The sequence below is a fragment of the Spinacia oleracea genome, chromosome 5 (genome assembly GCF_020520425.1).
Source record: "Spinacia oleracea cultivar Varoflay chromosome 5, BTI_SOV_V1, whole genome shotgun sequence".
Classification (NCBI taxonomy): domain Eukaryota; kingdom Viridiplantae; phylum Streptophyta; class Magnoliopsida; order Caryophyllales; family Amaranthaceae; genus Spinacia; species Spinacia oleracea.
In genome coordinates, this window is record NC_079491.1 from 6525462 (window position 1) to 6549306 (window position 23845).

Sequence of the window (23845 nt, forward strand, 5' to 3'; positions counted from 1 at the left end):
ACAATGGACCGAGTTGACCATCCAGAAGTCTTCACTAAGGAAGACGAGGTACGGGCGCGACTCCGTAACCTCAGTGACCTGCGATATCGAGGAACGTTTAAATAAAAATAGGACACGGTGATCAATCCGGTCCGAATTAAAGGCCATGGGCTACCACCATGAACCCCAACTCCTGTTTGTCCGTCACTTCAGACGTGCACAGTCTAAAGCTATTGCTATTCAGTTTCACTTTACATGATTTACAAATTGAGATCCCGTTATGACTCAACCATTACATAAGACAGACAATTCACATTTGTTCACAACTGTTTTTTTTATCTTGGAATTAAGTAAGTGATCATAACAGCATCAATCAAGACTCATTCCAACTTAACCAACCTTTCCTTTAACCATGAGCAACCCTTTATATGGGCATAAAGTTTCAACTTACTAAACAAGGTCCTCCGCCCTTATAAAGTAGTGAAAAGATAGAAAGGGAACAACAACCAATTGATCCAACCCAATCATATAGAATAATCTAGTGTCCCCAACCAACATGTTTGTATCAAACATCCATACTAACATGTTACAGTTCTTATAGTGCAAAATAAGTTCAATAAGTTTGTCCAACAGTATTAAACATGCACATTCCATATAACCAAGTTTGTCTATAATATCAACATCACCAAGTTCAACAATAATATCAACATGATTTCAACAATTAGCACACATTCCAAGCACGCAGGTATGTACGTACCTTGTGTAAACAAATTGATAGGCCACTTTAACACTTTCAAAAGTCGCCTAAAGAGAATTCTCCGCCTAAAATAACCAGCAAGTAACCCCAATCAATTTCTAATCATTGGCAACCATAATAAAGCATTCTAAATGCATCCTAAACATATTTAGAACTTTCCCCAATATCTAAACTTAGACATTTGATTTCCTAGCATCATTGAAATTCGTTGAAAACTTTTTGCAAACATCGTACTTTAAATTTTCAGCAATATAAATTCATTTAAAAGCTTCACCGAGGTCAATCTATGTTCCTAGTATCTCAAAACGACGAATTCAATAATCCATACTCAACTTACCATGATTAATAATCATAAAAACCTTGAATTTCATACTTTAAACAATCAAAATTAATATTTCAAAGTAATTTGATAATCTGAAAATTAATAACTTTATTATATAATTTGCATAATCTGAAATTTATAATTTAATCACAAAAACCATAACTTTAATTCACGAAAACGTAATTCAAATTAATAAAACCTCATTAAGCCCTAACTTATTTTTAATTAACCAAAACTGAAAATAATTGGTTTATAATATCAACACCCAAATCTGGAAATCATATTCAACAACAAAATTATAAATTTAATCCAAGAACATCATTTAAATTAACAAACTATAATTAAAATAATTAGTTACTTAGGGTTTAAGAAATAACCAAGAAAGAGGAGAGGAAAAGCTGGGCGGTGCACGACGCGGTCAGCGGCGGCTGGCTGGGTTGTTGACGTGGCGGCAGCGGTGGTTGCTGTCGCGGGTGGTGCTGTGCGCAAGTCGAACAAGAGGAGGGGAGTGAGGGAGGATGAACAGCAGTGAATCGAAAGAAAAGAAGGGAACGACGAGGAGATGAAGCGGTGGCTTACCGGCGAGGACAGCGACGCGGTCCGGCGGCCTTGGTGGCTGTTCAAGAAGACAAAGCATTAAGGAGGAGAGGAAACGCAAGGAAGAACGAAAACAGGGGAAAAAAGGACGACGAAGGAGAAGGTCGAAGGATACTTACCGACGGCGAGGAGACCGGCGGCTGGAGCAACGGCGTGAAGGAGGAGAGCAGCGACGAGGAGAGAGAGAGGATGAGTTCTTGAGGGTTTGAAAACTTACGTGAATAGTGAAGGAGGGTTTTGTTTTTCTCTTCCTAGCTTTCACGTGAATTAGAAGAAAGAAGGGGAGGGTTTGAGTTTGGGTTTTAATGTTGGGCTTTTCAAGTGGGCTAGACTTAGGATTTAGCTTTAATGATTCGAGTCCAAAACTGAATAGGATCGTTTTCTAAATTCAATCAATTTTCGTAATTCAAATTCTTTTCAACTTAAAATTCTAAAATCATTTTCGATTTCGTAAATCGTTGAAAATATTAAAATGTAATAAATAAATATACGTTAACTATATATTTATTTCCAAAATTCATAAATTCTTATTTAAATATATTAAATATACGTTAAAATATATAAATGAAATATATAAAATTACGGGGGATTACAATCTACCCCTCTTAAAAGAAGTTTCGTCCCGAAACTTGACACGAAAATTCACATATTTTTCCAAACTTTTCAACTTATTCTTATTGTAGAAGTACTTTGTGCCACTCTTGTGCACTCTTTTGCCAACTAAGAGTTACTTGTAATATTCAAGAACACATTTTCTTATGCGGAGAATCTATTTCCTTTACATCAACATGTATAAGTTGCTAAAAATGAGCATAAAATGCATAAAATACCATAAAAATAGGTAAAAAAAAGCGCGAATTTCTATCGCATTCTACCCCCCTTAAAGAAAACGAGTTACGCCCTCGTAACTCATCTCAGGGAATAACTTTGGATATTTCACCTTCAACGAAGTCTGTCCCCAATACAATATTTTTACGAAAATTATTCCCGCAAGTGGGGCTTTTGCACTTCTTTCCATAAAATGCTTCAAAATGTGACATCTTAATGCTCGCATGATAACTATTGTTGCACGAAAATTCAATCAAATCTATATGGTGTTCCCAACTGTCTTTTAAAGTCACTAGTACAGGCTCTCAACGTATCTTCCATGGTTTAGTCAATCCCCTCAGTCTATCCATCAGTCGCAGGGTGAAAGGCAATACTCATTTTCAATGTTGTTCCCAAGGTTCAATTGGAACTTTTTGCAAAAATTTTTGACTTTTATGGTCGGTAAGGATCTCAAACGTTTTCATATAAAGGTAATGTCTTCAAATCTTCACAGCGAATGCAATAACAATTAGCTCTAGGTTATGGGTAGGGTTATTTGTCTCACAAGGTTTCAACTGACGCGACAACAGGTGCGGATGTCAAACTCTCTTTTAAGATCTGGAAAGCTTCTTCACATTTCTCACTCTTGAATTTCGATTCCTTTTTCAACAAGTTGCTCATTGGTTTTTCTTTCTTCCAAAAGTCTTTCACAACCTCCTATAATGGTCATCTAGGCCTAGAAAACTTTAGATACCAGACACGTTCTTGGAATAGGTCACTCACTTACAGCTTGAGTCTTAGCAGGATCTACAGAGACTCCTTCTGGTCAACTTTTCCTTTTTACCAAACCTCCTTATGTCTTTCACGGATGTATAACTTTTGGGCTTAACTCTTAGCTCTTTCACCAATTCATGTATTTCTTTTCATCTTTTCCAGACAACAAATAATTTCTAACGATCCTGGACCACTCAAATCTTCTCTTAAATTTATTCCCTTACGTAACATAGTTCTCAATCAATTTAGCCCTTCACTTTTCCGTCAATGTCACTTATACACATATGACTTCAAGATTTGTATACTTCATTTAATAAAACTAGATTCTTTTTAAGCGTCTCCAAAGTAATCCTCAAGATTTCATTATGCTCTTTTCATTCCTTGAATAAATCAGGATACCATCAGTAACATAATAACGAACTTAATTCGGAATTCGTAGAAAATCTCATTCATCAAATCCATAATTAATGCAGGTGCATTGGTTAACCCAAAAGACGTTACTCTAAAACCCATAATGACAATGACGAATCCTAATGAGGTCTTAGACCCTTATCAGCTATTCCCAATTGGTGGTACTTCAAACGCAAATCAGTCTTCGAGAACACACTCGCCCAATTCAATTGATCCAATATGTCATCTATCCTAGGCAAGGGATACTTGTTATGGATGGTGTTTAGCTCCCTGAAATCGATGCATAATTCCATACTCTTGTTTTTCTCCTTAACAAACAACACAGGAGCTCCCCACGGTGATGCACTAGGCCTAATATATTCCTTGACCAAACAATTCTTACAACTGTGTCCTAATTAGCTCATTTCAGGAGGTGTCATGCTATAAGGTTCCTTAGATATAGGTGTCGTTTCAGGATTTAACTCTATAATGAACTCAAAGGCTCTAGCAGGTGACATACTCGCAATTTCACTCGGAAACACATCAATGAATCCATTCACAAAGGTAACATCCTCGATTTTCACTCTAACTTCTTTACTAACCTCTAACACACTATCGAAAAATAGTTCACACTTCTTGTTCACCAAGTCCTCACTTGCATTACAGAAATAACTAAAGGTTCTTGGACTTCTCAAAACATCTATACGAGGTCAATCTTCCAATATGGTTCCTTAAATTTACTTTCTGAATTTCACAGTACGTCTATCTTAGCGTTGTACAAACTTAGCCAATCCCATCCTAAGGTTTATGAATTCTTGTGCCTTTTGTTTTCTCATAAAAAGAGGATAAAACTTTTTCCTTAAGACGGTAACAAATGAATCCCAATTGAATCTCTCAACAACGCTAAGTCTAACCCCATTTTCTCTCCACCACAAATCAGCTTCATCTTCCAAGTACAGTGCAACTTGACCCACTCTCATGTTCTCAAGACAGTTCACATCCCCAAACAGTTTCTCAAACTCTCTAACCCAGTTCTCTAGAAAGGTAGGATCAGCTTGCTTCTTAAAGTATGATGGCTTAACTTTGGTTAGTCTCTCAAACATGTCCCCAGTAGAATCAGGACGCTCAGTTCTCTCTTCAGCCAGTCTTCCCGCCAAAAGGCGAATAGTAGCAACTAACTCACTATTGCTTGACATTCTAGTGTGCGACCTAAAATTAATTACTCTACGATACATAACTCATATGTCCCCTCTACGAAAGAATTTTAGATTTGATCATAGAGATCGCATCAACAAACACTTATTCAAGAATGTACACCAATAATAGAGCAATCATTGTCACTCATTCAAGAAAATATCCCTATCAAGGACATAAAATTTGAAAACCAATGAATGGAAGTTCAATCACAACAAATAAGTAATAATATTCCCATTCGCGTGCCCAAAATAAACTTTTGATCATTTGGATTATCAATAATCTAACTCTATTCCTCAAAAGAATGTTAATAACAATTTCTAAACCATAATAACGCACTTGTCCTCAAATTAACATAAAGGTTCTACGACACAAACATAAACTATTGTTGTTGAATAACGAAACTCTCAAACTGGAAATGAATACTTTAACTTCTATTGCTAACTCTATAAAGGCTTATTATATCCTTGAAGAGAATAAAGAATAACTCAAACTCTTATTGCTTTAACTTTAAACCGTTGCTGATATGCCACTTATTCTTTAAAACATAAAAGAACTAACTAACTATTACAACTTCAAATGTTTAAGGCATCTTGCCTACCTATTCTTTCCTTGGAAACTTGTGGAGTAAGATCTAGATCTTCAATATTCGTCGAATTCTTCTTCCGAGTATGAGTCTTCTTTCATGTCTTTATCTTGATGAGACTCACTTGCCACCTCACCATCACCTTTAGGTTCCACATCCGACTCACTAGGAATCTCAATGGTAGGCTCATGGGCCACTGGGTTAGGGTTATTTGCCTCAACCACTACATTCTCATTCTCCACGGTTACATCATTTCCCTCTAGATATTTACAACTCTAATAGGTTCTTCTATAACTGCATCCCAAGCATGACTCCATGAGTTTCTACCCTCCTTGAACCCATTTTCTACGACCTCAATAATGGTGGTCAGGATCTCTACGTCATATCTCTACCTACCATCCCTAGTCCCATACTTAATCAACTTTGGTGTTCCATCATCAGAATGCATGTCTTTAAACCTATATTTGAGTTCTAGGTATGGCATTTTGGTTAGGTAAACAATTAATGATAGTGGCTGCTATGATATCCTTTCTCATTAAGATAGGTTGCCCTTGAACTTTAGCATAATATTCACATCCAAACACAATTTTCTTCACGTAAATATCAGGGGTTTCTATATCAAGTTTCTCGAAGGATCCTATGTTGGTATACTTGGAAAGAAACATTTTATTCCTGAAATAAACAATTCAAGGTCTCACTAACGATTTTCCAGCCAAATCATAAACAAAGTTCAATAATGCAATAAGTTTGGTGGAAGCAAACAATTCTTTATGCACATTTAAATGTAACATTAAACAATTAGCATACGCACGTACATAACAATCAATTTCTTATGCTAGCATTGACTAGCTACTAATGCACATATAATTCTATCTTATATGCCCTTCTTATACTACCCATCTCTCATAAACTAAAGCATTGAAATAGTTTAAATAACAAATTAAAAGGACGATAATATAATAAAATTATAACATAGAATAAAAATATAAAATAAATAAAGTAAAATAAATTAAGGAAATGCGTAGCGAATAAATTCGAAAATAAAGTTATTAATTCGAAGAAGATTTATATATATATATTTTTTTTTTAAATAACGAATTCTAACTCTTGAAACAATTTAAAAAAAAAATTGAACTTCTAAAAAAAAAAAATTGTACTCCTTTTTTTTGAATAATAATTAATAAGAAAAAGAATAAAAATTTCGAAAGTCAATTTAATTCGAATAAATAATTTGATTTCGAACTTAAATAAGAAATATTATATACTTTCAAACAAGATAAAAGGAGATCTGCCCCCCCAAAAAAAAAGTACCAATTTTTGAACACTATAATACGTAGAATCTCGATTTTTAAGAAATTTATTTTAAATAACTAGATAGTTAGGCGCCTAAAAATTTATTAAAGTAAAACCTTAGCTTCTAGATACCACTTTGTAACACCCCGACAATTCTCTCTTTTCTAAAATAACCTTTTAATATAAAACATAGAGAATTATCAAGGCATTATCGCCCGTGTGAAAACGTAACGGCTTATTCAGAATTTTGCAGCGGAAAACATAAAACTAACTTTAGGTTTATAAATAATCGATTACAGGTTTAGTCTCAAAAATCAACCAACGAAAATAAGGAAATATAAATAGTATGACAAGTTTAAAGTCCATTTAAACAAACCCAAGTCAACTTAGCAAATCAAAACTAAATACAAGCTCTCTATTCCCGATCCCAATGATGCAACATCTTCAAACCTGCAGATGGACAATGCTTATTGATCCTTAGAGACTGCTCACCAAAGATTGGGTCATCACAGGATCAATAAGGCATAGCCATGATCAACATGCACAAGCAAAAGCACGTAATCAGCAAAGCTGAGTACTACATACTAAATCAATAATAATCCTAACATGATTCTATTAAACGAAACACCCTAACATGATACTAATGAACACAAACAAGGGTAGACAAAACATGATAGTTTGACGACCATACTTGACCAGACTAGACTAGGCTAGACTTTTAGCAATAATATTATTTTAGTTGAAATAGACAATGGACCGAGTTGACCATCCAGAAGTCTTCACTAAGGAAGACGAGGTACGGGCGCGACTCCGTAACCTCAGTGACCTGCGATATCGAGGAACGTTTAAATAAAAATAGGACACGGTGATCAATCCGGTCCGAATTAAAGGCCATGGGCTACCACCATGAACCCCAACTCCTGTTTGTCCGTCACTTCAGACGTGCACAGTCTAAAGCTATTGCTATTCAGTTTCACTTTACATGATTTACAAATTGAGATCCCGTTATGACTCAACCATTACATAAGACAGACAATTCACATTTGTTCACAACTGTTTTTTTTATCTTGGAATTAAGTAAGTGATCATAACAGCATCAATCAAGACTCATTCCAACTTAACCAACCTTTCCTTTAACCATGAGCAACCCTTTATATGGGCATAAAGTTTCAACTTACTAAACAAGGTCCTCCGCCCTTATAAAGTAGTGAAAAGATAGAAAGGGAACAACAACCAATTGATCCAACCCAATCATATAGAATAATCTAGTGTCCCCAACCAACATGTTTGTATCAAACATCCATACTAACATGTTACAGTTCTTATAGTGCAAAATAAGTTCAATAAGTTTGTCCAACAGTATTAAACATGCACATTCCATATAACCAAGTTTGTCTATAATATCAACATCACCAAGTTCAACAATAATATCAACATGATTTCAACAATTAGCACACATTCCAAGCACGCAGGTATGTACGTACCTTGTGTAAACAAATTGATAGGCCACTTTAACACTTTCAAAAGTCGCCTAAAGAGAATTCTCCGCCTAAAATAACCAGCAAGTAACCCCAATCAATTTCTAATCATTGGCAACCATAATAAAGCATTCTAAATGCATCCTAAACATATTTAGAACTTTCCCCAATATCTAAACTTAGACATTTGATTTCCTAGCATCATTGAAATTCGTTGAAAACTTTTTGCAAACATCGTACTTTAAATTTTCAGCAATATAAATTCATTTAAAAGCTTCACCGAGGTCAATCTATGTTCCTAGTATCTCAAAACGACGAATTCAATAATCCATACTCAACTTACCATGATTAATAATCATAAAAACCTTGAATTTCATACTTTAAACAATCAAAATTAATATTTCAAAGTAATTTGATAATCTGAAAATTAATAACTTTATTATATAATTTGCATAATCTGAAATTTATAATTTAATCACAAAAACCATAACTTTAATTCACGAAAACGTAATTCAAATTAATAAAACCTCATTAAGCCCTAACTTATTTTTAATTAACCAAAACTGAAAATAATTGGTTTATAATATCAACACCCAAATCTGGAAATCATATTCAACAACAAAATTATAAATTTAATCCAAGAACATCATTTAAATTAACAAACTATAATTAAAATAATTAGTTACTTAGGGTTTAAGAAATAACCAAGAAAGAGGAGAGGAAAAGCTGGGCGGTGCACGACGCGGTCAGCGGCGGCTAGCTGGGTTGTTGACGTGGCGGCAGCGGTGGTTGCTGTCGCGGGTGGTGCTGTGCGCAAGTCGAACAAGAGGAGGGGAGTGAGGGAGGATGAACAGCAGTGAATCGAAAGAAAAGAAGGGAACGACGAGGAGATGAAGCGGTGGCTTACCGGCGAGGACAGCGACGCGGTCCGGCGGCCTTGGTGGCTGTTCAAGAAGACAAAGCATTAAGGAGGAGAGGAAACGCAAGGAAGAACGAAAACAGGGGAAAAAAGGACGACGAAGGAGAAGGTCGAAGGATACTTACCGACGGCGAGGAGACCGGCGGCTGGAGCAACGGCGTGAAGGAGGAGAGCAGCGACGAGGAGAGAGAGAGGATGAGTTCTTGAGGGTTTGAAAACTTACGTGAATAGTGAAGGAGGGTTTTGTTTTTCTCTTCCTAGCTTTCACGTGAATTAGAAGAAAGAAGGGGAGGGTTTGAGTTTGGGTTTTAATGTTGGGCTTTTCAAGTGGGCTAGACTTAGGATTTAGCTTTAATGATTCGAGTCCAAAACTGAATAGGATCGTTTTCTAAATTCAATCAATTTTCGTAATTCAAATTCTTTTCAACTTAAAATTCTAAAATCATTTTCGATTTCGTAAATCGTTGAAAATATTAAAATGTAATAAATAAATATACGTTAACTATATATTTATTTCCAAAATTCATAAATTCTTATTTAAATATATTAAATATACGTTAAAATATATAAATGAAATATATAAAATTACGGGGGATTACAACCGGCCCTGGTAATACTTCATGTAATATGTTTACTAACGAACGAGCTTTGATCGAGCTTTGACCGAGCTTGTTCACGAGCTGTTCGCGAGTGTATCGGCTTCTTGACATCCCTCTTTATTGAGGAAGTGTGTGCTGGTATTCTTTGATGATATATTGGTGTACAGCCGAAACATTTCAGATCATTTACAACACTTGGAAGAAGTCTTTAAACTAATGCAACAGAATCTGATGGCAGCAAAAGATAACAAATGCATGGTTGATACTGACAAAGTGGAGTATCTAGGTCATTTTATCTCTGCTAAAGGGGTGGAAGCAGATCCCAAGAAGATTTCTTCTATTTCTAGCTAGCCAGTTCCTTCTTCAGTCAAGATTTGAGAAGCTTTTTGGGTTTGGCTGGATATTACAAAAAGTTTGTAAGGCACTATGTTGTTATTAGCAAGGAATTGACTAATTTATTTTAAAAAAAGGGGGGGTATTTGCTTGGAATGACAATGCTCATCTTGCTTTTGATAAATTGAAAACAACTTTGACTTCTGCTCCTGTTTTGGCAGTTCCTGATTTCTCCAAACCTTTTGTTCTAGAAACAGATGCATCAAAATTGGAATAGGAGCTGTTTTAATGCAAGATAATCACCCACTTGCTTTCATAAGTAGATCTTTGGGTCCCAAACGGCAGAAGTTATCTGTTTATGAAAAGGAGCTATTAGCTATTGTCTTTGCTGTGCAGGAATGGGAGCAATATTTGATTGTTGGTCACTTCATTATCATAACAGATCAAAAAAGCTTGAAGTGGTTACTACAGCAGAAAATTTCTACACCTTTTCAGCAATTTTGGTTATCAAAGTTGATGGGTTATGATTATGAAATACAGTACAAGAGTGGTAAGGAGAATGTTACTGTTGATGCATTATCTAGGGTACAAGGAGAGGTACTATGCATGGCTATTTCTTTAGTGTCTTCAGATTTACATGAACAAATCAAGAATAGTTATGCTGTTGATGACAATATTCTTCATATTATAGCTCAATTACAACAGGAACAATCTGTTGCTCACTATAAGCTACAAGATGGGTTGCTACATAAAAATGCAAGGCTGGTAATTGGACCTGATGAGAATCTAAGAAGCAAACTGCTGAATTGGCATCATGCTTCACCTGAATGTGGGCATTATAGTAGAGATATTACCTTGAAGAAACTGAAGACCTTGTTTTCATGGAGGGGAATGTCAAAGGATGTTAGACAGTATGTCAGGAAATGCCCCACTTGTCAGCTTTCTAAGTATGACACTTCAGCAAAGCCTGGGTTATTACAACCTTTACCAATTCCTGAAGAGGTTTGGGTAGACATATCTATGGATTTCATTGGAGGATTGCCCAAATCCAATGGAAAAGAGGTTATTTTTGTGGTAGTTGACAGGCTGAGTAAATATGCTCATTTTGTTGCTTTGTCACATCCCTATTCTGCTATTGAAGTTGCCCAAGCTTACCTTGATCACATATTTAAATTACATGGCTGGCCAAAAAGCATGGTAAGTGATAGAGATGCCATTTTCTTAAGCCAGTTTTGGAAGGGGCTATTCTCTTTGCATGGTACTGAATTTCTCATATCCTCTGCTTATCATCCTGAAACTGATGGCCAAACTGAAGTAGTTAACAGGTGTTTGGAGACTTATCTTAGGTGTATGTGTGGGGAGAAACCCAAAGAGTGGAGTTTATGGTTGCCTATGGCTGAATGGTGGTATAATACCCATTTTCAGTCTGCTATCCAACTCACCCCTTATGAAGTGGTGTATAATCAACCTCCACCAGTGTATCTTCCTTACCTTGCTGGTGACTCTCCCATTGAGGTGGTAGACATAAGTTTACAAAGAAGAGAACAGATGCTTGCACTCATCAAGTTCCACTTAACTAGGGCTCAATCCAGAATGAAGTCACAAGCTGATAAGCATAGGTCTGAAAATATCTTTTGATGTTGGGGATTGGGTGTTGCTCAAGTTGCAACCTTGCAGGCAGAATACAGTGCAACACAGAAGCAATAAAAAATTGGCTCCTAGGTATTTTGGTCCATTTCAGATGGATATCAAAATTGGGAAAGTTTCCTATAAACTCGGGTTGCCTAGTCATAGCAAGATCCACAATGTATTTCATGTGTCTCAGCTTAAGAAATTCCATGGCACCTTACCAGTGGCTACTCAAGTTCCTATTTGGCTACAAGGTCGAGAAGAAGACCTTCTAATTCAACCTGAAGCTATACTAGACACAAGAGTGGTGCAATTTCAGAACAAAGATCAAGTTCAGTACCTAGTTCAGTGGCAACATTATCCACTTCATGAAGCTAGTTGAGAAAGAGCCAAAGATTTTGTTCAGAGATTTCCTTCTTTTCCTGTTCCTTGATTGTTGCTAAGACTTGAGACAAGTCTTCTTTAAGGAGGGTGGTATGATAAGGTCAAATTAGCTAATAGTTGACTTATCATGTTGACTTTTAGTTTTGGAGGGAAAAATCTGTTATAACAGATTTCTAACTGATTTCCTTTTCTGATATTCTCTGTCATTGCTCAAGCTGTTAGATGAGTTTAGTTTCTCTCTTTCTAATTAGCTTATAAATACATTACAAGTTCCTGTAATCATTTCGCATTCAATCAATCAATAAAAATCTTCTTTCTCTCATCTCAATCTCTATCCCTCAGTTGCTTTCCTAGCTTATGTCTATGGTTTTAGTTATTCATAACTCAATTAATTGCTCTTACAGTTTAAAGGTTGCCTTGACTGTAACAAAACACCGTGCGCATGTTCATGCCCAACGTTGTAGGGAGGTTCTGCCCAGATATGTCGAAAGTATGACCGTCACCGCCGCTTCAACAACCTCCAACATCATTGTCGTTATTTTCAATGCACTTCTCTTCCTCTATTATATTAATTCATTTTTCAAAAGAATAATTTCCTTTTATTTTATTTAACAATATAAAATTTATTTGTCAACACTAAATTTGGGATGACGTCGACAACGACAGCATTGACGATAGTGGCGACAGACTCATCGATCAATAACAACTCGCTCCGTAGCGCTATAAAGCATTGTGGCGTCCTCTCCTCTTCGTGTAGGAGATAATTGTTGTAGTTCTGCTATGTTAGAAAGATTTTCTTTCTCCATTTATCTCTAAGATTTTTCACGTCTCATAATAGTTATAATACATATGGTATTTTCATATATTTAGACGAAATGTTACCTTCTTATAAACAATATTAATTTAGGTAAGAGTTTTTAAATTTCTTTACGACATGCTTCGTCCCCATGAATATAATTTTTTTGTTTTGCACCCATGCCGATGATGAGCACTAATTTGATAATTAACTAATAGATACAAACTTCTAAAACTAAAATTCAACAACATAATTTGAATAGTTTTTTTTTTACATCATTATATTCTCCATCCCATTAACGTGTTTGTAACCATATAACTTCTTAATGCCCTTAGTTTATTACTTTTAAGTGTAGAAAACATGAAAAGTGTAAGTGGAATACAATTTGCAAAAGAGGAGTGGTACCTATTTATAGGAAGCCTCAAGTCTATGCCTAGTACTTGGTATATTTTACCTCTCAATAGATATCCCACCTACCTCTTCAGTGGGATCCTTCTAGTTTCCTATAAAATATCTTAGGTCTCTCTAATATTCTACAGAAATATTTTGGCTAAGTCTATCAATAATTCAGGATTGTTCTAGAAGTCATTGGAGCATCATTTTAAGTTCTAACAATGAACCTCCAAAAGCCATCCACATCACATAATACTAGATTTTGTTTATCACAAACAACCATGCTTCTCCATGCTCAACTCTACGGAGGAGGTTTGTGCCCAGATTTCCCCTTTACACCGTCGCCAGTGGCGGAACTACAGAGTGTCCCGAAATTTTGAAAGAAAAAAATAACAATATCGCTGGGGTCTACGAGACCTGTTATATCGTAGAGGCGGTCTCTTATTTTATAGTAGAAAAACCAAACCCTGCACGTAAGGGAACGGGTATAACCACAAAATCTAAGAGACCATTGATTTAAAAAAAACCGACCTCTTAAAATTGAGTAACATACCGCCCTCTTTATCAATTCAAATCTAAGAGACCAGTTATTTACGTACATGTTTTCTTAAATAGTGTTATTTATTTCTAATATTTTACATAAAGTTCGTAGAAAATAATTATAATAATTTTTTAGGTATTTGATTGTAATATAAATATTTATTATATTTGGGATGATAATTTTTTTTTTTTTAGTATATATCGTGTGTTGTGAACGATGGTGATCCAACACCCTAAACATCCTAGATACGCCATTGACCGTCGCTATGCCACGATCATTGACACGTTGCCGCTATTAACACTAGTGGGGAACTAGGAATGTGATTGTTTGGTGGTCGATAGGTTGAGATATGTAGCACCTAAAATCCTTTACAAAGTTTATCAATTTGATTTTTTACGTTTCCTAAAATACTTAAAACAAAAAACACTTCGGTTTTTTTCATGAAATACCTCGAGTTTGTCATAATTCACCAAATGTCCACGACTTTTAGTAATACATAAATTACCCTATTACAAAACTTAATAGTTTTATACGGATTATCAATCAAGTAATACTAGAAAAAATTAAGTATCTGAACTTAGGAACGATTGTGGAAACCCTAACATATTTAGTGGATATTCTGTAGTATTGGCAACAAATTAAATATAAAAAATACATAAAGTTTTGCAACTGCCATTTTCTGGTGCACTATTTTCCCGCCAAAAAAATATTTCTAAAATATATCTTATGTATTTATTTTCTATCATTTCGTATGAACGGTTTATATATAGAAAAAGTATGGAATTATAGAATGTGACAATAATAGATACCACATCATAAGAATAAGTTTAAAATTATTTTGGAAATATCATAGTCAAATCCCTATATCATTAATGAAAAATATATGTTTCTAATTTTGATAAGAAAATTTTATACTACCTCCGTTCCTTAATGTTCTTTACGCTTATTATTTGCACGGACTCCAATGCAATATTCAACGACTTATATATCCATTTCCGTATGCGAAAAAATTATAAAAATTTGACAATTTTAAAATACATAACGAAACCAATCTAACAAGATCTTACATGATAACATTTGGATGTATATAACAGTGGGAATTCACAGTCAAAGTTTTCATACTTTTGACACATATTCCAAAGCGTAAAGAACATTAAGGAACAGAGGTAGTATTAAATTAAATGACTATGTTGATGATTTGTTGATACACATGAGTCTCAACACGGGAGAAATATTTTATAAAAAATATTGTTAAGTTAAACAATAATCAACAACTTTTGTGTAAGATAAACCGGAAAAATCATTGGTCTTTAACTAATTATTTTTATTGTTTAACTAATTGGTTTCAGGACTTAACTAATTAGGTCAAGTGTTTAACTAATTGATTTTATTGTTCAACTTATATGACATCAAAGCGGTCCCGTCATATATAATTATTATTAATTATTAATTATTATTTATTAATCATTAATCATTGATTATTTATTATTAGTTATTAATTATTACTCCGTAATTATTAATTAAAATAATAATTTATTAATAATATTGCATAAAGTAATTTATGTTTAATTTATATTTTATTTATTTGTAATTACGTTTTACTCCGTACACAATACACAGTATGTATTGAAAAATGAATAAAAGACATTAAATGTCCTTAAATGTCATTTTACATAGCTACCGCCAACAGCCAACAACTGATTTTACCAAACATACTTGTAACCAATCCATAGTCAAACAGCCAACAAAAGCAGCCCACTTGAACAGCCAAGTAAAACAGCCGACAGCCAACAGCCAACAGTCAATTGCCAAACAGGGCCGATATCTTTTATATAACCAACTAAAGACAGATATATCAGATTTTTTTTCATTAACTATGTGGCTTAACATTTATAAACATCCACTGATAGATTACAGTCACATTATATATTGTGGGGGAAAGTAATAACTAATAAGTATACATTTCTCAAATCTTACTTGGATGCAAAAATGTCTTCCAAATCTTTGTACAAACTCTTTGGCCTGGACTTAAAATCAGACGAAGGAGTCTTAGTTGACGATGAACTTCCACTCTTCCCACGCCAAAACTCGCTCCATTTCGAAGTACTACTTGAAGGATCATTTGCAGCATTCCAACCCCCTTCTTTAAAGCTAGCCTTAGCCATTTCCCTCAGTTGTTTCAACCATGGCTTATCAGTCATGCTTGAGTTCCTACTACTCCTTGAGCTTCTGTGACTTCCATTTCCATTACCTGTTGAATTCAGTCTTACCGATTTCTCTGTTATCTCGCTCTACTATATCCTCTGGCATCCATTTGTCGACATTTTTTATAGGAACAAAGAGCAGGAAGAACCTTACAAAAGCAGCTCCCCGCGAAAAACGATTTCTTTGAAGTGTCAAGCTTTCGTATTTGCTTAAACAGAACATACCACTCGTTGATAATCAAAGCATGAAAGCCCAATAAAAACAGAGAAAGCATGAGTATGCCAATTCCCCTCTCAGCTTCAGTAGAGAATTCTGTGTGATCCAATAAAGCCAAACAAGTCGCAAACATGCCCATTTCACAAGCAATTGATATGATCTCAACTAGTTGCACCTTTTTCTTGATGCAAGGCTTCTTAAGTACTAGGAAGAAAAGCTGGAAAGAAGTAACGCATAGCAATATTGTAGCAGGAGACTTAAAGAACGGTTTCTCCGAGTATAAACCAGCTAAAATTCCTAGTAAGAACCGTTTTATGAATTCGAGGAAGGTGTAGTATATTCTCAGGATACCGAACAATTTCTGAATAAAAGGTGCCTCAGCGTCTTCAGTTTCATCTTCAGAAACAATTATTGTGCCATCCGGCATGTGATTCCCACCGGTGATCATTTAGAGCATGTACTTTGGCGGGCCTCTGAGATTTTCGAATAAAGGACCAAACTTGGCCAAGTATATGGAATTTGCTGGGTTTTTCCATGGCCCCTTTTACCTGGAGTAACTCGGATTAGTTCTCAATACCAATAGAATTTTCTTCCCACTTGATGAAATTCCTTGTATTGAAGTAACCATCCCAGTGTGATCCCATATGAGAGGAACACAAACAAGGCTAATGGAAAAGATGATGTGAAAATCAGTAGTAAAACACCAATTATAGTCCCAGCAGTTGTTTTCCCTGTACTCGTGACAGTAAAAATAAGTAGAGTTAAAATCAAAATGAGAACATTCAAGTTCAAGAAAACAAAGATAGAAAGTAAATGACAGACCTTTGATTATGGCTGCTGAAGCGAAACAGATGCAAGGTACAGCTAGAATTATAAGGAGTATCTCAAATCGCGGTAAAACAAGAGCACCGTAAGTCTTTAGACTTCAGACTAACGAGGTTGCTCCGTTATTTATTATGGATCAAACCCGTAGCTTAATGAATCATAGTATGTATTATGGATCAAACCCTGGTTAGTTGCAAATTAGTGAAATATTAGACAATAAAGAATGAAGATATCCAGAATTTAAAATTTGAGGACGGGGAATTTAGAGACATGTATCATTCATGAACATGGAATATGTTACAACAAAGAATGAATCAAATCAATGTAAGGAATACATAATTTTACCACTACGACTCATGGCCGATGCTTAGAATGTGGGTAAGAAGACAAAGGTGCACCAATAGCAGCACTTCTCTTTCGAGGCATAGGCAGCTTGATTTGACTGTGGTAAACAACAAAAACCAGGACTAACAGTATAATAAACAGAAAAATGGGCGATGACACGACCTCCATGTATTGTGGAGTTGTTATCAGAGTTTTAAAACCACCTGTCCTCCACATATGTTCTCCTTCTACCAGAGAAGCTCCCAATGTCCAAGAAATATCTCCAGGACCAAAGATGATGTCTGCATTTCCTAGGCATAAACCATCCTCTATCAGGGATGCCAAATACAACACCTTGAAACAATATTGACTAATTGAGACTTTGCTCTCGTCGTCCCATGTACTTGAGCATAGATGCTGGGCTGTCTCCCAAATTTTTGTCAAGTTGGATTTTGTGGTCAAATTTAGCATGTTGTACACGGCGAAGAATCCAGATAAAGCATGGTACCGGACATCAGTTCTGGTGTTAATGGCAATGTTAAGGATATTCTTGCCTGTAAAAAGAAGCATTATTGATGGTCAGAGGTATACCCCTTCAGAAACTCAGATCACTGTCAATGTAAAAGTCTAAAAAAATCTTAATGATGTAACACCATACAAAAGATTGCTGTAGAAGAAGAATACAGAAGAATCGGGTAAAGGGCTGGCCTTTTCTGATTTCAACAAAAAGTCCCAGAAAAATCTACCATCCTTTTGTTTCACAAAAACCTTGATTTTTATAATTATTCCTATGTCCTAATTTTGCAAAATATTCTAAGTGTGAGTTTATCCCAAGTCTCAAGGTGAGTCTTGAGTCCGAGTCTTGGGATAATGTGATAAAAGAATACGAGTCTAGAAGTGATTTTGAAAATCCGAGACTCACTCAAGACTCTACTTTTTTCTCCCACCAAATCAAATCATGACACATGAAAATAGATATATAAATAAAATATTATTCTAGGAGGTGAATATGAGGTGAGTCTTTAGTGAGTCTGAATAATGAAAAAGTAGGAAAAGTTAGTGAAAAGCTGATGTGGCAGAGTCTGGAGATTGTGGTGAGTTTGGGGGATAAACTCACCCTAAAGGCTGTTAACCGCAAGTTCTAATGAGCTTAATTACCAAAAAAAAAAAAGAGGATATTAAAAAATCAGATTGATAATACTAGCAAGCCTTAAGTTATGAAGGAAGATAAATGAAACTATGAAAGAAAGGATGGTAGCACGAAATCTGATACTCACCCTCATGTAGAGATCTTCTCTGGCAACTTGAATTTGATCTAGGTTCTGACCAGTCTGGAATGCTTAAATTCATTGCTGCAGCTTGTGTAAGTATTTTGCATTTATCCCAATTGGGATCTCCGACCAAACGTAGCAATGACTCTGGTTTAGAACAACCGCTACAAGTATAATTTCCTAAGAAGTTTGAACTAAGACATGGATGTGTTACATGATCATATCCACCATCATAATTTCCCATTGACTTTACTTGAACAAGAATTGCAACTGATCTATCAAAATTCAAAAGCCTTATTCAAACCAAAAGCAGGCAAAGAATAAGCCATAAGCTGACGTTCAACAGGACCAATTTTCGACACCAAGAGGTGGCTGTGGCTATCCTCTCTCGCCTTATCTGCTTCAAACACTACCTGCAACGAAGAACCTCCCAAATCAAGTAGCCCTAATGTGGGCAAGGGTAACTCACTCGTTGATCTATTCAAATAACCCATTTTATAATTCAAAGCAACCCAACCATAATAGGCCTCTTCTCTCCCACTTAAAACCCTAATCCAATCTCTTCTCCACATAAAAGTATGTTCCTTGACTGTTGGTTCAGTGGTGATTGAGGCTGAACTTGGTAGGGAGGACCTGTGTTCGATCCCCCGCAACAACAATTGGGAGGGGAATGGAACCTATCCACTCAGAACTCGCCCCGAATCCGGATTAGCCCTAAGGGTGAACCGGATGGTACACCAAAAAAAAAAGTATGTTCCTTGACAACGCGTTCTACATCTTCCAGAACCTTCTTGCCATCTTCCACAGCAAGCCTCCTCAATCCAGCAGTAGCTAAAACAAAAACCGGCGTATCTCCATGTCTATCCTTTGGTATTAATTGCTCCGCCCAACGCAATAACGGCACCAAGGAAGTCCTCAGTCCCGAATAATTACCAACATATCTATCCAAACCAGGCTCAGTTTGCATACAATGGTACTCACAACCATTTTTCCACAAAGGATTCTTCGTCGAATTACCGGGATAACAGTGCAATAAAATTGGCAAACCCCAATTTCTTCCACCGTCTATTCCCCACTCGTAAACATTCACTCTAGTGCCAGTACTACCACAATCCACAACCACTGTAAAAAACGGCTTAATCTTCCCCAATAATCCATACCCATAAACTAAACCAGCTGAAACTAACACAATTGCTAGAAAAATCAGGCAAATCTTGACTTTTTTGTATGATTGAAAACACCCCAGCATGGAAATTTTTCGTTTAGATGGGGTTTGGGGTTCTTCCATTTCAAAGTCACGCACATTACCATAATCTCAGTTCTCCAATTTTCTCATTTAATTTTCACAAAAATCACTCTAATTCAACAAATTAAACACAACCCAGAAAACAATTCGATAATTAAACATAACCCATATGTTTATATGATCAATCAAATAAAGAGTAGTCCTTGATTTCATCGATTTAGCTCAAATTTGCTGAGCTTGAATAATCCTAAAAATTAGCTTAGATTTAACGGATATTTCATGAAATGCCCTCGAGTTTTTCCATAATTCACCAAACGCCCATCAAGTTTCAATAATTCATAAAATACCCCTCACAATTCGTACAAATACCCAACATACCCTTACTAATAACGGACCGTTAGTCTGCCGTTAGCCAAGTTTTCTATTCACCCAAATGCCCCTATTCTGAAACTTATTTCACCAAATGCCCCTATTGTGAAACTTATTTCACCAAATGCCCCAAACTTATGTATAGCTATTTTGATGTTTCAGCGACTAGTTTTTGTGTTTGAAAGGTAGCTGTTGGTCACGGTTGACTATAAAAGCCCCTTTGCTGAATGGTTCTTGTAATTTAGATGTTATTTTGATTTGCATTGCTAATTTCATAAGATTTTTGTCATGAGTTTTCTTTCAAAATCATCATCCAAACCCAATGAGTCCACATATACTAGAGTACCTACCAATTTTTGTTATTGTGGTAGGAAATTTGTCATTCGAAGCTTTGATACAACACTCAATCCACAAAGGTTGTACTACAAGTGTGATCCTTGAAACAATCTGAGATGGTGAAAGGGAGTAGTTGAGCAAAAAAACGAGGGGCAACAACACGAAGGACAATGCGGGGGAAGCTTAGGCGAAGGAGAAAGTATTGAAAACAGGCGAAACAGTAAGATGCAAGAAGAATTGAAGCAAATGAAGAAGAAGCTAAAACAACAACAAAAATTAGTCAAAGTTGTAATACAAATGGGGATATTGATGTTTGTAATTTTACTGTTTGTAATCATGAAGTAAACACAAGTAATGAGAAACAAATTCACATTTCATAAATAATTGATGTTGCATAATCTGCACAAAATACCAAACTGGGAAACATTTCTGTTTTTAGCTTCACTTACAAAACATCTTTGCACCAACTACATTTAATGTTATTTTCTACTCAATGAATATGTGCAAGATCAAAACAGATGTGCAAAAAACTACCCCAAAAAGCATTAGCAGCTATCCAGAAGAGCTTGTGGAACACCACTTCAACCTCCATTCCTACTACAATAACAAAATTTGTTAGGTACCCTAATATATGTGGACTCATTGGGTGTAGAAGATGATTTTGAAAGAAAACTCATGACACAAATCTTATAAAATTAGCAAAGTAAAGTAAAATAACATCTAAAATACAAGAACCATTCAGCAAAGGGGTTTTTATAGCCAACCATGACCAAGAACCACTTTTCAAACACAAAAACTAGCTGTCGGAACATCAGAATAGCTATATTTAAATTTGGGGCATTTGGTAAAATAAGTTTCCTACTAGGGGCATTTGGTGAAATAAGTTTCAGAATAGGGGCATTTGGGTGAATTGGAAACTTGGCTAACGGCGGACTAACGGCCCTGGTATGTTGGGTATTTGTACGAATTGTGAGGGGTATTTTATGAATTATTGAAACTTGATGGGCGTTTGGTGAATTATGGCAAAACTCGAGGGCATTTCATGAAATTTCCGTAGATTTAATTATATACAGTAAATTGTATGATCCACGCACCTGGTACTCTGGTATTCTTAGATCTCCTCGACTATCGCTTTCTTCGATCTTTCGAGTAGAATTCAAAAGTGACTACGCAACAGACTTGTTTTGCACTTGAAGGTTGACAGATTGGTTGGTGTTTTCTGCCGTTTCAGTCTAATTTCCTTTCTCGACTTTTGTTTTTCTAGTTCTTTGGCCTTTCTTCCATATTTACCCCCCAATTGACCCCCTCTGTTAATCTTGGAGATTAACCGGAAAACCTCGTGAAGTAGAGGAAATCGATTACGGTTCAATTAGATATTTAGATTAGAATCAAGTCGGCTCTATTTAGCTGAACTTATTCGGACTAATCTAATCTAATATATATATCTATCTATCTATTTATCTATCTATTTATTACTATATACTAAAAGAGACACTGACACGTGTCATTTTCTGGTGCGATTTTTTCCCGCCAAAATGTTTTTTTTATTTTTTACTTTAAAATAAATAAATTACATTACGTTTTTTTTTAGGAAACTATGATAAAAATATATTTTAATTACCATAGATATGATATGTACTGCATAATATATTATTGGAGAAAAGCTAAATCAGTATTATTTTGTCGATATAATTTTATTTATGTATTATTATAACTTTTTAATCTGATAAGAAATATAAAAAATACTGATAAATGAACTTCTAATGTTAGTCTACTATTAATAATATAATACATGGTAACTGGTAAGTAAGAATGTTAATTAAAATAACAATACATGGTAAGTAGACTAACATATAAGTTTATTTATCAAGATTTTACTCAATTCAAAATATGTTGTATTTGACTAACTTGGTTATGATCGGGTCTTTTCGAAAATTAGTCTTGAGTCATACGGGTTTGGTTAACGTTGTTAGATCGTTTTACACTATAATTTTTAACTTTGTATAGTAATATGCAAATTTAGTTCATTTGAATATTTTTTTTTACACAACTTTGAATTTATATTTTTTCATATATCCTTTTTACTTTCATGTTTTCCTAATATCACAATTCTTTTAGCTACTATTAAAATAATAAATTGTTTTAGTTGTAGCCGTGCGTTGCACGGGCCCTAAGCTAGTTATATATAGAGGAGACATATTTGCTGAAATATTAGAGCGCCACCTAGGGGTGTTCATTATCGGGTACCCGGTTAAACGGGTACACGAAAATGCGGGTAGTCATTTTGTCGGCCCATGACCCGACCCGGAATTAACGGGTACCCGACTAACGGGTACCCGGTTATCCCGGGTCGGGTCATAGGGTACCCGATTTCTTTTAAAAAAAATTGTTTTCCCAACTCCCTGTAAATAATCTTATACATTATTTTAAATAAAAATTAAACATCCAACAAAGAAAAAGGGAGGCATAAAGCAGTAGCATAATTTCCATTTCCCAATAGTTTCAAAGCAGTAGTTGTTAGCAGACTCCATTAGGAAGTTTTTCACCATGGAATAGACGCTTCGACTAGATGCAATTCAAAAACTCTACCAAAGGAGAAAAAAATAATTAAATGAAACAAACTCACTTACACCGGTACATTTATAGATAGTAAAATCAATTGAAACTAATACTCAGTACGCAGTAACAATAAAACTAAAGTAAAACACTAAAAACCTCATCTTTGGTATTGAGAGGTAGTAGCCAAGTGGGCACAATCAGTGATTAAATAAGCACAATCTAGGCATGATCTCCACTAGGCACAATCTAATAAAACCCAGAAGGCCTAAACTACTAAACTCTCCAACGCACGGTGTCACAATGCGCACAAACAAATGCACAATTACACAAACACGTTTTTTTTTTTACCGCGTATTCGGGTACCCGTTTAATCAAAAGAACGGCCTGTGACCTGACCCGGTACCCGGTAAATATTCCGTGCCGGGTACCCGGCCCATTTATTTTACAAAAAACAGAAAATTACCCTACTTATTTGTGTCGGGTCGACGGGTCGGGTAATGCGGGCCGGGTATTTTTGAACACCCCTAGCGCCACCTATTTTATTATTGGTTTCGGCCAATGAAAAATAAGATTTCTAATTTATTTTTGAATTAAAAAAATCAAGTGTCACGTAGATAATTAATTAGGTGCCACGTAAATATTTAATTAATTAATTACTAATATGTACAACTCCATCCAAAATCAAACACTAATCTAAAATAAATAATATATATATACAGGGGA

The 23845-nt window shown here is 35.4% G+C and overlaps 2 long non-coding RNA genes and 1 pseudogene across 2 annotated transcripts; all 3 read right to left on the reverse strand.

Moving 5' to 3' along the window:
• Positions 1-1489: 1489 nt before the first annotated feature.
• LOC130460596 (uncharacterized) lies at positions 1490-2786 on the reverse strand. The gene is made up of 3 exons (XR_008920453.1): positions 1775-2786; positions 1638-1674; positions 1490-1537 (listed from the first exon to the last, which is right to left on the reverse strand). It is a non-coding gene; the product is annotated as an uncharacterized lncRNA (long non-coding RNA).
• A 6150-nt stretch (positions 2787-8936) lies between these two features.
• On the reverse strand, positions 8937-9588 carry LOC130460668 (uncharacterized). The gene is made up of 3 exons (XR_008920625.1): positions 9222-9588; positions 9085-9121; positions 8937-8984 (listed from the first exon to the last, which is right to left on the reverse strand). It is a non-coding gene; the product is annotated as an uncharacterized lncRNA (long non-coding RNA).
• A 7675-nt stretch (positions 9589-17263) lies between these two features.
• LOC110797048 (probable apyrase 7) lies at positions 17264-19297 on the reverse strand (annotated as a pseudogene).
• Positions 19298-23845: the final 4548 nt, after the last annotated feature.